Below are 8,866 nucleotides of genomic sequence, written 5' to 3' on the forward strand. Positions count from 1 at the left end.
AAATATTTCTCCAAGTTTAATCATTTATGGGTAGAATTTTCACAGTTGGTCTAAGAGGGCAGCTTTAAATGTGAAAACAATAAAAATTGTTCCCATCTTTACCCTTTCTGGGCATACAGCCAAAAAAGGATGGTGAGCTAGTATTTTTTTAAACATTTTATACATATATAGCAGCAGTTTTGTGTTGTGTTAGCTGCAAATAAAGTAAATTGTAAGTTCTTAGTTTTGTTAATATCTGGAATGTTTAACTGTGATACTGGTAACATCTAATCCAATAAAAATAAGGCATAATTTGTTAATGGTAAGGATAATCAACCACTTGCGATTTTAAAATCAAGATTGCACGTTTTTCAAAAAAAGCTGCTCCCGTTCTAACAGGAATTATTTGGAGGAAATTCTGTAGCATACATTTTGCAGGAAGGTTGACTAGATGATCACAGTGGTGATCTATGAAAATAAAATTTATAAATCCCAATGTTGAAATACAAAATTTGCAAACCTTCAAATATAAGTGAATACCTTTTACTTTTTCCTACATGCTTAAGATGAAATAAGAGTTTTGTTTTGGAATTATAATTGCTGAGGGGAGATATGATTGCTCTCTATAAACACATCAGAGAGATAAATACCAGGGAAGGAGAGGAATCATTTCAGTTCAGCACCAATGTGGACACAAGAACTAATGGATATAAACTGGCCATCAGATAGTTTAGATTTGAAATTAGATAAAGGTTTCTAACATCAGAGAAGTGAAGTTCTGGAACAACCATCCAAGGGGAGCAGTGGGGGGAAGAAATCTAGCTGGATTCAAGACTGAGCTTGATCAGTTTATGGAGGGGATTGTGTGATGGGACAGCCTAATTTGGCAATTAACTGATCTTTGACTACTAGCAGTAAATATACCCAATGGCCTGTGATGGGATGTTAGTTGGGTGGGTACTGAATTACTACAGAGAATTGTTTCCAGGTATCTGGCTGGTGAGTTTGCCCACATGCTCAGGGTTTAGCTGATCACTATATTTGGGGTCAGGAAGGAATTTTCCCCCAGGGCAGATCGGCAGAGGCCCTTGGGTTTTTTTGCCTTCCTCTGTCACTTGCTGGTGGATTCTCTGTAACGTTGAAGTCTTTAAACCATGATTTGAGGACTTCAGTAACTCAGTCATAGGTCAGGGGTCTGTTACAGGAGTGGGTGGGTGAGATTCTGTGGCTTGCGATATGCAGGAGGTCAGACTAGATGATCATAATGGTCCCTCATGACTTTAAAGTCTATGAGTCTCTATGAATCACATCTATAAGATCCTGTTGAAAACTGGCTGGCCACAAAATGTGTTCTTTCTATTTAAGGAGCTCCATGAGGGAATGAAGGCAACCATCAAGTACGAAAATGAAAAATCATCCGAGTTTAGTGTTGATACCGGTATGAAGCAAGGCTGCGTCTTAGCGCCCACTGGCTTTGGTGTCTTCTTCTCTATTCTTCTTAAGTACACCTTTGGAAATGATCAATGAGGTGTATTAATTGGATCGAAGATGGATGGCAGCTTGTTTAATGTCAGACGATTCCAGAGTAGAAGGCATGTCACCCAGCCACCCAGCCACTATTTGCTTTTCACAGATGACACTGCATTCGGCTCTAATTCACCCAGTGAATTTCAAGTCACGATGAACAAGTTTTCTGATGCATGCACCAAGTTTGGCCTGGTAATTAATATCAAGAAAACAGTTGTCACGTCACATGGTGCCAATGTTCCATCTAAAATCTATGTCAATAATTAAGCTCTGGACAACGTGGATCACTTCTGCTGTCTTGGCTCAGTTCTCACCAGCTCACTTAACCTTGGTAGGGAACTTGAGGCTAGAATTGGCAACCCTTCTGTTCCCTTTGGCAAACTTCCCTCGTGTTTGGAACAAACTGCTAACCCTGAGCACAAAGATGTCTGTTTATCCAGTGTGTGTTCCCAGAATCCTCTTTACAGCTGTGAAAGCTGGGTTACGTACTCCAAGCAGGAGTGGAGATTGAACAGTTTCCACCTTCGCTGTCTTAGAAAAACCCTTGGAGTTACTTGGGACCAACGGATTGCCGATAACAAGATCCTTGAGAGAACAGGCCTGAAGGCTAATGCAGCCTACGCTGGATGCTCACAGGCTTCGCTGGATAGGACACGTGGAGCGCATGCCTCAAAATCGTCTGCCGAAACCTGTGCTCTATGGCCAGCTTAAGAACTGCCCGCAATGCAGAGGAAGGCCAAAGTTCTGACACAATGAAAAGGTGAAGGAAGGCCTCAAGAAATTCAGCATGAGCTTTCTCACTGACAGCTGGGAGAATCCTGCCCACAGTCGTTCAGTTTGGAGAAGCCGGGTTAAGACTGGTGCAGTCACCACAGAGAGCCATCAGCGCACCTACAGGCGAGCCAGGACGTGGCATGTGCTCCAACCTCCATCGCGTGAGCCGACTTGTGGGAATTTGTCACTCCTGCCTGGGGCTCTTTTGCAGCCATATCATTGCTAAGCACTGCTGACAGACCGACCTTGCTGCGTCTCCTTTCATTTGTCAAGATGTTGGACAGCCAGTGTGGGGTCCAGCTGGCCTATCCCAACTGGGAGCTCAGCAGTTGGGGAAAGTTTATAAAACTTTCCGATCATCTCTAACAAGAAATGTTGATGTAAAAAGGTGCAAAAGAGAGACAAAGATTAAGGGCTGGTCTACACTGAAACGTACCCACCTCTGAGCGATGTAGCTAAGCCAACCTACCTACCCCCCACAGTAGGAAGTGCTAGGTCAAGGGAAAATTCTTCTGTCCACCTAGCTACTGCCTCTCAGGAAGGTGGATTAACTACAGTGAAGGGAGTTAATTTAGTCTTTAGACGAGGGCTAAATTAATCCAGACAAAAAAGACCTGCTGATATAACTCAACGACTGGAGGACAGGTCCATCAATGGCTATTAGCCAAAATGGTCAGTGATGCAGCCCCATCCTCTGGGTGTCCCTAAACCTTTGCTTGCCAGAAGCAGGGACTGGACAACAGGGATGGATCACTTGATAATTGCCCTGTTCTGTTCATTCCCTCGGTAGCATCCAGCACTGGCCACTGTCAGGAGACAGGATACTGGGATAGCTGGACCATTGGTCTGACCCAGTCTGTCTGTTCTTATGTTCTTCTGACTGTGTAGAGAGCAACAACAAATCCCTAACAGTCTGATGCTGGTACAAGCTTGCTGAGTCTCGGAGCAGCTGATTGGAGCATGGACTGGGCCTGTGTTTCTCCGGCAGTGAGGCTGCATGAGTGAGCCCCAGAGCCAGGGACTGCATTTTCTGTCCTTGCTGTTTTTTCTCTCTCTTTTTGTGTGCATTTGTCTTCTAGGAAATGGGCTGGAGCTGCTATTGTCATTAAAGCCTGATCCTATCTCAGCTAACTTCTCTTTCCCCAAAAGAGTCATTATTGCGAACTTTAACGCCAAATGATGACAAATGGGTCTTTTCTGGTAAAAACTCTCTCCACTGAAAGGAAATAAGAGCTGTTGTGGAAATGCAAGCCTGACTTAACGCTTTGCATTTCAAATGCTTGACTTGTTTTGCTGTCTTTTTCTGCTCCTTTAATAGATGGTTAAAACGATTTGAAAGGGCTGTTTGCCACGGGGCTAAGATCTCTGTTCGCAGAATCCCAGTCCTTGCTTGGTATTGGCAATGCTGGGCATTTTGAGGGTTACCTGAACACCTTGGACTCTCCAGGCCCATATAGCCTATGGAAATGACCACAAAGGCATGGGGGCTCCCCACTATCGCTAGGCCAAGGCCCAGAATGGGCTGGTTTCCCCAGAGACCACGCTGGAATGGTATCCCATGACCGCTCGCGGCAGCCAGCTCAAAGTGCCCCCAGACCTCTGCGGCTTTGCTCAGCGTGAAAAAATAGCAACAAACATTGACACATTGACATGAAACATCTCAATGTTGATGAATTTTTTTTGCATTTTTTTCCCCAGGGATGATTTCTGCTGGACATGTTTTTCTGACCAACTTTACATCCAGATACAGAGCAGGTGCGGTTCAGGCCTGAAGCACGGAGCGCGGGCCTACCTGGGCCTGCTAAGTCCATAGGGACAGTCTGTGTGCTGGTACTGGAGAACTACAGGGTCCGTCTGTGCCTAGCAGCCTGGTTAAAGAACCTCCTCCTCCCTCACCTAATTATCAGCCCAGCTCTGGGTCTTCTCGACCACCCCGGAACGGATCACTCGCTAGTCACCTGTTCTGCTCATTCCCTCTGAGGCACCTGGCATTGGCCACTGTCAGAGACAGGACACTAGGCTGGATGGACCATTGGTCAGACCCAGTCCGGCCGTTCTTATGTTCTTATGCCCTGCAGCCAGGAGCAGATGGGGAGTGAATAAACAGCCAATGTAAAGTGGGACATGAATTCACCGGCTCTTGGCTCGACTCTGCTCGGCCCTTAACGTCCCCTGGGCGTGCCCCTGGGCTGTGCCAGCCCCCAAGAATCTTCACCAGGGCCAGCCTATGGCCTCCATGACTCCGAAACGGGCCTTTGAGCTCTAGCAATCCTCATTTGTCTCTGTGGCTCCCGGCAGTGAATCTGGCCCAGCCAGACCTCCGCAGGAGACCATTCCCTGCCCCCCGGTTCAGAGCATCATGCCCTCAGCCAGCCTCTGCAGGGGCATGAAGCAGGCTTTGCAGAACAAAGTGTCCCATGTTTAGTCACCCGGCACAGAATCGGAAAGTCGCTGGGTTAGCGTGAAAGAGGCAGGCTTAGGATCTGGTTCCTACCGGTAGGAGCCAGCCAGGCACCCCTGAGGCCCACTCTCTTCCCCTTCCTCTGCCATCCCCCAGCGAGCTGCGGGCTGTCACTTAACACAGGGTCATTGTAGCCAGGGCGGGTCCAGGATATTAGAGAGACGAGGTGGAGGAGGGAATCGCTGTTATTAGCCCAACCTCTGTTGGTGAAGGAGACAAGCTTCGAGCCACACAAAGCCCTTCCCCAGAGCTCCCAGCCCGAGTGTCACAGCTAATAGGAGGCGGAAGTGATGGTTTGGCAGAAGGCGCGAACACATCAGAAGGAAGCAGGCAGTTAGCACCTCTGCCGGTCGGAGGATGAAGGCGAGTTGGTGTGTCACGGAGAAATGAGATGGAAAATCAGCATCTCTTTGTGATTTTTGCGGCCTAGCAGAGTTCGGAAGCTAAGCTCTGCGGTTTGTCTTTTGAAGGCGTGGCGGATGCCTGTGGGGAGCTGGACGGAGTGCTCGGATGTGGAGGGATCGCTTTGGGACAAGCGTCCATCCCCGGCTGACAGGGTGTTTTTGTCTTTTATCATTTTTCGGTGGCAGCTCGTGGTCAGTCACTGAGGCTTCCTTTCACGTTCGCTGACCCCAGCCCGGACAGTACCCCTGACTCTGTGTCTCAAACCCTCGCCTAAGCTGCCAGCGCCCATGGAGGAAATTAATTCTTTTTCCCCATGGCACAGCAATGGGCACGCAGTCAGACAGACAGCTCATGCAACAGGATCAAAACCTCCCCCATTTGTCACATCTCTTTCCCTGGCGAGATGGGATGAGGTGAGGACGTGTCAGCCCTCACACAGTCTGGGGGAGTTTGAACCCTTCCCCCGCCTAGGCTGGGGCTAAGAGGCTCCTTCCAAGTTCAGGCAAACTCCTGGTGTCATTCATCAATGCCAAAACCAATTTCTCTTCTCCGTGGCTGTTGCCCTCTCTGGCCCTTTCCAGAGTCTTACCGGACAGATTCTAATTAGTCAAACATGCAGTTTTCATAGGTCAGAGCAAAGCAGTTTCACATCCGTCCCTGGGATCTGTCCTTTGAATGACACTAGCATAGGTAGTTGTCACCACCCCAGACCTCTGGGGTGATACCAGGATGGGCCCTGCCATTCCTTCCAATGTGCCCACTTTCCCTAGGTGTCAGCTGTCTTGGCTGCAGCCTGGAGCATCCTTCCCCCAGGCTGGGATAGGAAAGGTCCCTTTGATCATCTGCAGGTCTCAGGGGAGATGGGTCCCCCTGCAGAGCTAGTCTTGATCCAGCCATATCTGTGGGGCCCTGGTAAGGCAGGGATGTGGGGTGCTCCCTTGCCGTGGCAGCCCCCTCTGGAGTTGTATTTCCCCCAGGGCTGTGCGTTTACAAGGAACCCATTCCCCTTGAGGGTACCCCAGTGCTCATCGCCCCAGGACAGAGCCCCCTCAGCGGGCTGTGATTCAGATTTCTTAGATTTGCTAGCAATGGCAGCCTCCCAGCTGCTCTCCCCTTCCCTGGGACTTTTCCCACTACGTGACCAATTCAGACTGGAAACCAGGTGTGCATGTTTAAACAGGAAGGGGATGAACCATTGAAGCAATTCACCAAAGGCTGGGGTGGGTTCTCCATTGCCGGAAATTTAAAAATCAACAGGGGATTTTCTTTTTTTTTTCTGAGCAAGAGAGAGAGAGAAATGATCTAGTTCCAAAGGACTCACTGTGGGGAAGGTCTCTGGCCTGGGTTAGCCGGGGTCGGACGAGAGGATCACAGCGGTCCCTTCTGACCTGGGAATCTATGACTCTGACGGTCTTCCCATGCTCAGCTGGCGTCTCCATTCCCACAAGGCCCTGCTTTGCCTCTGCTTCTCTGCTAAAGGTAGACAGGGAGCTTTCTCCCAGAACCGGCCTTCAGGGCATCTACACCAGAGCCAGTGTGACTCAGACCCTCCTGTGTGAAAATGGCTGGGGGGCCCTTCCTCCATCCCCACCCCTTAGATTCAGAGGTCTGCTTACAAGTGGGAAGATGGCCAGATGCTTACAAGATGGGAAGATGGTCTGCTTACAAGTGGGAAGATGGCTTACAAGAGCTAAGCAGCTTTCCCCCTTCTCCCACCTGCCACTCCATTGCTATGTTTGCCCCACGCCACCAGTGGCAGCCTTTTGGCTCCTTGTCAGGACTTGAGCCAGGCCCGTGGCTTTTCCAGGGAGTAGCTCCAGGCTCCGTGTGCTAGTGACGCAGCCTTTCTGAACACAATGTCAAAGGGGAGGTTCTGGAGACCCCCCCACTGCCAACCAACCCGCTCCTTGCCGTGTCATGGCCGCACAGGGATCGGAGCCTAGGCAGGGCCAAGGGCTTCACATTGGAAGCTCCCCCCAAGTCTCACCTTCTACAACGTTTGATGGGGTTCTATTGCACGGGGAACACCCAGAATCTTTCCAGCCCGTGAATGTCTCCCTGTTAACGACCATCTTCCACCACTCCCCCAGGATCAGAAGAGCTGAGCCGTGAGGGTCAATAACCCAGGACCTGTGCACGGCTCTGGGGACAGGAGCAGAGTAGCCAGTGGCGCCCCAGAGGAACTGGCTGTGTCACTGCTTTCCTCCCAATGTTCACTCGTTCACTGTACGAGGCTGTGACACAGGCTGCCTTTCTGGCTGGACAGGGAATGGGGGAGCTGATCCCAGTCCTCGAGCCCTGGGCAGTACGCCCCCTTATGCCCACTCTTCACAGCTGTCGCATCTCAGGTATTTAGGGTCCCTTGGCAGGGGCCCACTTAGATTGGCTGCCCCCAACTTTGGGTGCACCCAGATCCCACTTTGGGCGTTCCTCCCCTCCCCATGCTCAGGCCAGTCCACTTCAGCTTTGCTTTCATAGCTGGACCTACTGTCCACAAACTGCCCTGCCAGTCGTCCTATGTGGCACAGCGCCGTGGGCTCGCAAGCCACTACGCACATTGGAAGCTCCGGGCCCATGTTTGGTAGAACTGCTCCAACCCAACCGGGTTATACAAAGATCCCAGCGTAGCGGCACCAGCCCCTTCACCCCATTGGTGGGAGGAGCCAGGTCATACCCTGGGTCTTTCGCACACCCCGAAACCTTGTCCTATAAGCCTTGGCTGCCAATTCAAACTTCAGCAATGAGGCCCTTTTGAACCATTCCCGGGCTCAGCCCTGTCCAGCTGTCTCTAAGCAACGATGGCCTGAGGATGGGGTGAGGGAGTGAGAATACCCAGCCAGGCTGCAGGAACTGGCTTCGACTCACGAACCTTCTCCAAGGTGGTGGGGGAGACATCTATATCTCCCCGCTCCTGGGGGCCATTAATTTATCATCTCTGCCTCTCGGGACAGGCATCCCTCAGCCTCTCCCTGCTTTCCTCTCCTGTTGTTTCTCCTTCCTCCACTCCCCTGTGCCGGGCTCATACTGTCGCTGCTTTTCTGCTCCGCTAGTAACTGGGCCGTGATGTCTAGCCTCTGCTGCTCCAGCTCTCAAGATATGAGCTGGGTGGAGGTCTGCCCTGGGCCTGCAAGAGAGACTGCTCCTGCCATCTTCAGACTTGCCGCTTCCTGAGGCAGATCTTGGCCTTCCCTGGCTGAAGCTGTCAAGTTGGGACGCGCATCCTGAATCCTTCCTGGGACTGGACTCTGGTTCCAGTCCTGGTTGTCTCTCTTGCGCAGTTCACTCAGCTGTACCTTGGTTAACTTTCCAGCTTTTAACCTTCTCTCTGTGCCCTGCAATGCAATCCATTTCTGAAGGAGCTGGTCGTACATCATCTCTTCCAGTTTCCATTGACGAACCTGGTTTTAACTTCTACAAGTCATTTGTTACAAAGCACTACTGTGCCATTAAGTATCCCACCGCTGCCACCAGCTGTCACACATTCACTGCTTTATGCTCCAGCCTTTAACCAGTTCCTGGTGTGCCAGATTCCAATGATTCCCAGCGTTCCAGGGGCAGGCCACTGGCCTCAAAGACTCCGAATCTGAGCCTTTGGATGCCAGCAACCCCCATCTCTCTCTGTGGCCACCTACCGCAGAGATCACAATGGAGAAGCAGGTGGTAGCAGGAAGTGATGGTGTGCAGCAGAGCGGCTGGTGGAGCGGCTGAGGAAGGGGGGCT

The sequence above is a fragment of the Emydura macquarii genome, unplaced genomic scaffold (assembly GCF_026122565.2).
Source record: "Emydura macquarii macquarii isolate MOO-44397 ecotype Brisbane River unplaced genomic scaffold, CSIRO-AGI_Emac_v2 contig_1790, whole genome shotgun sequence".
NCBI lineage: Eukaryota > Metazoa > Chordata > Testudines > Chelidae > Emydura > Emydura macquarii.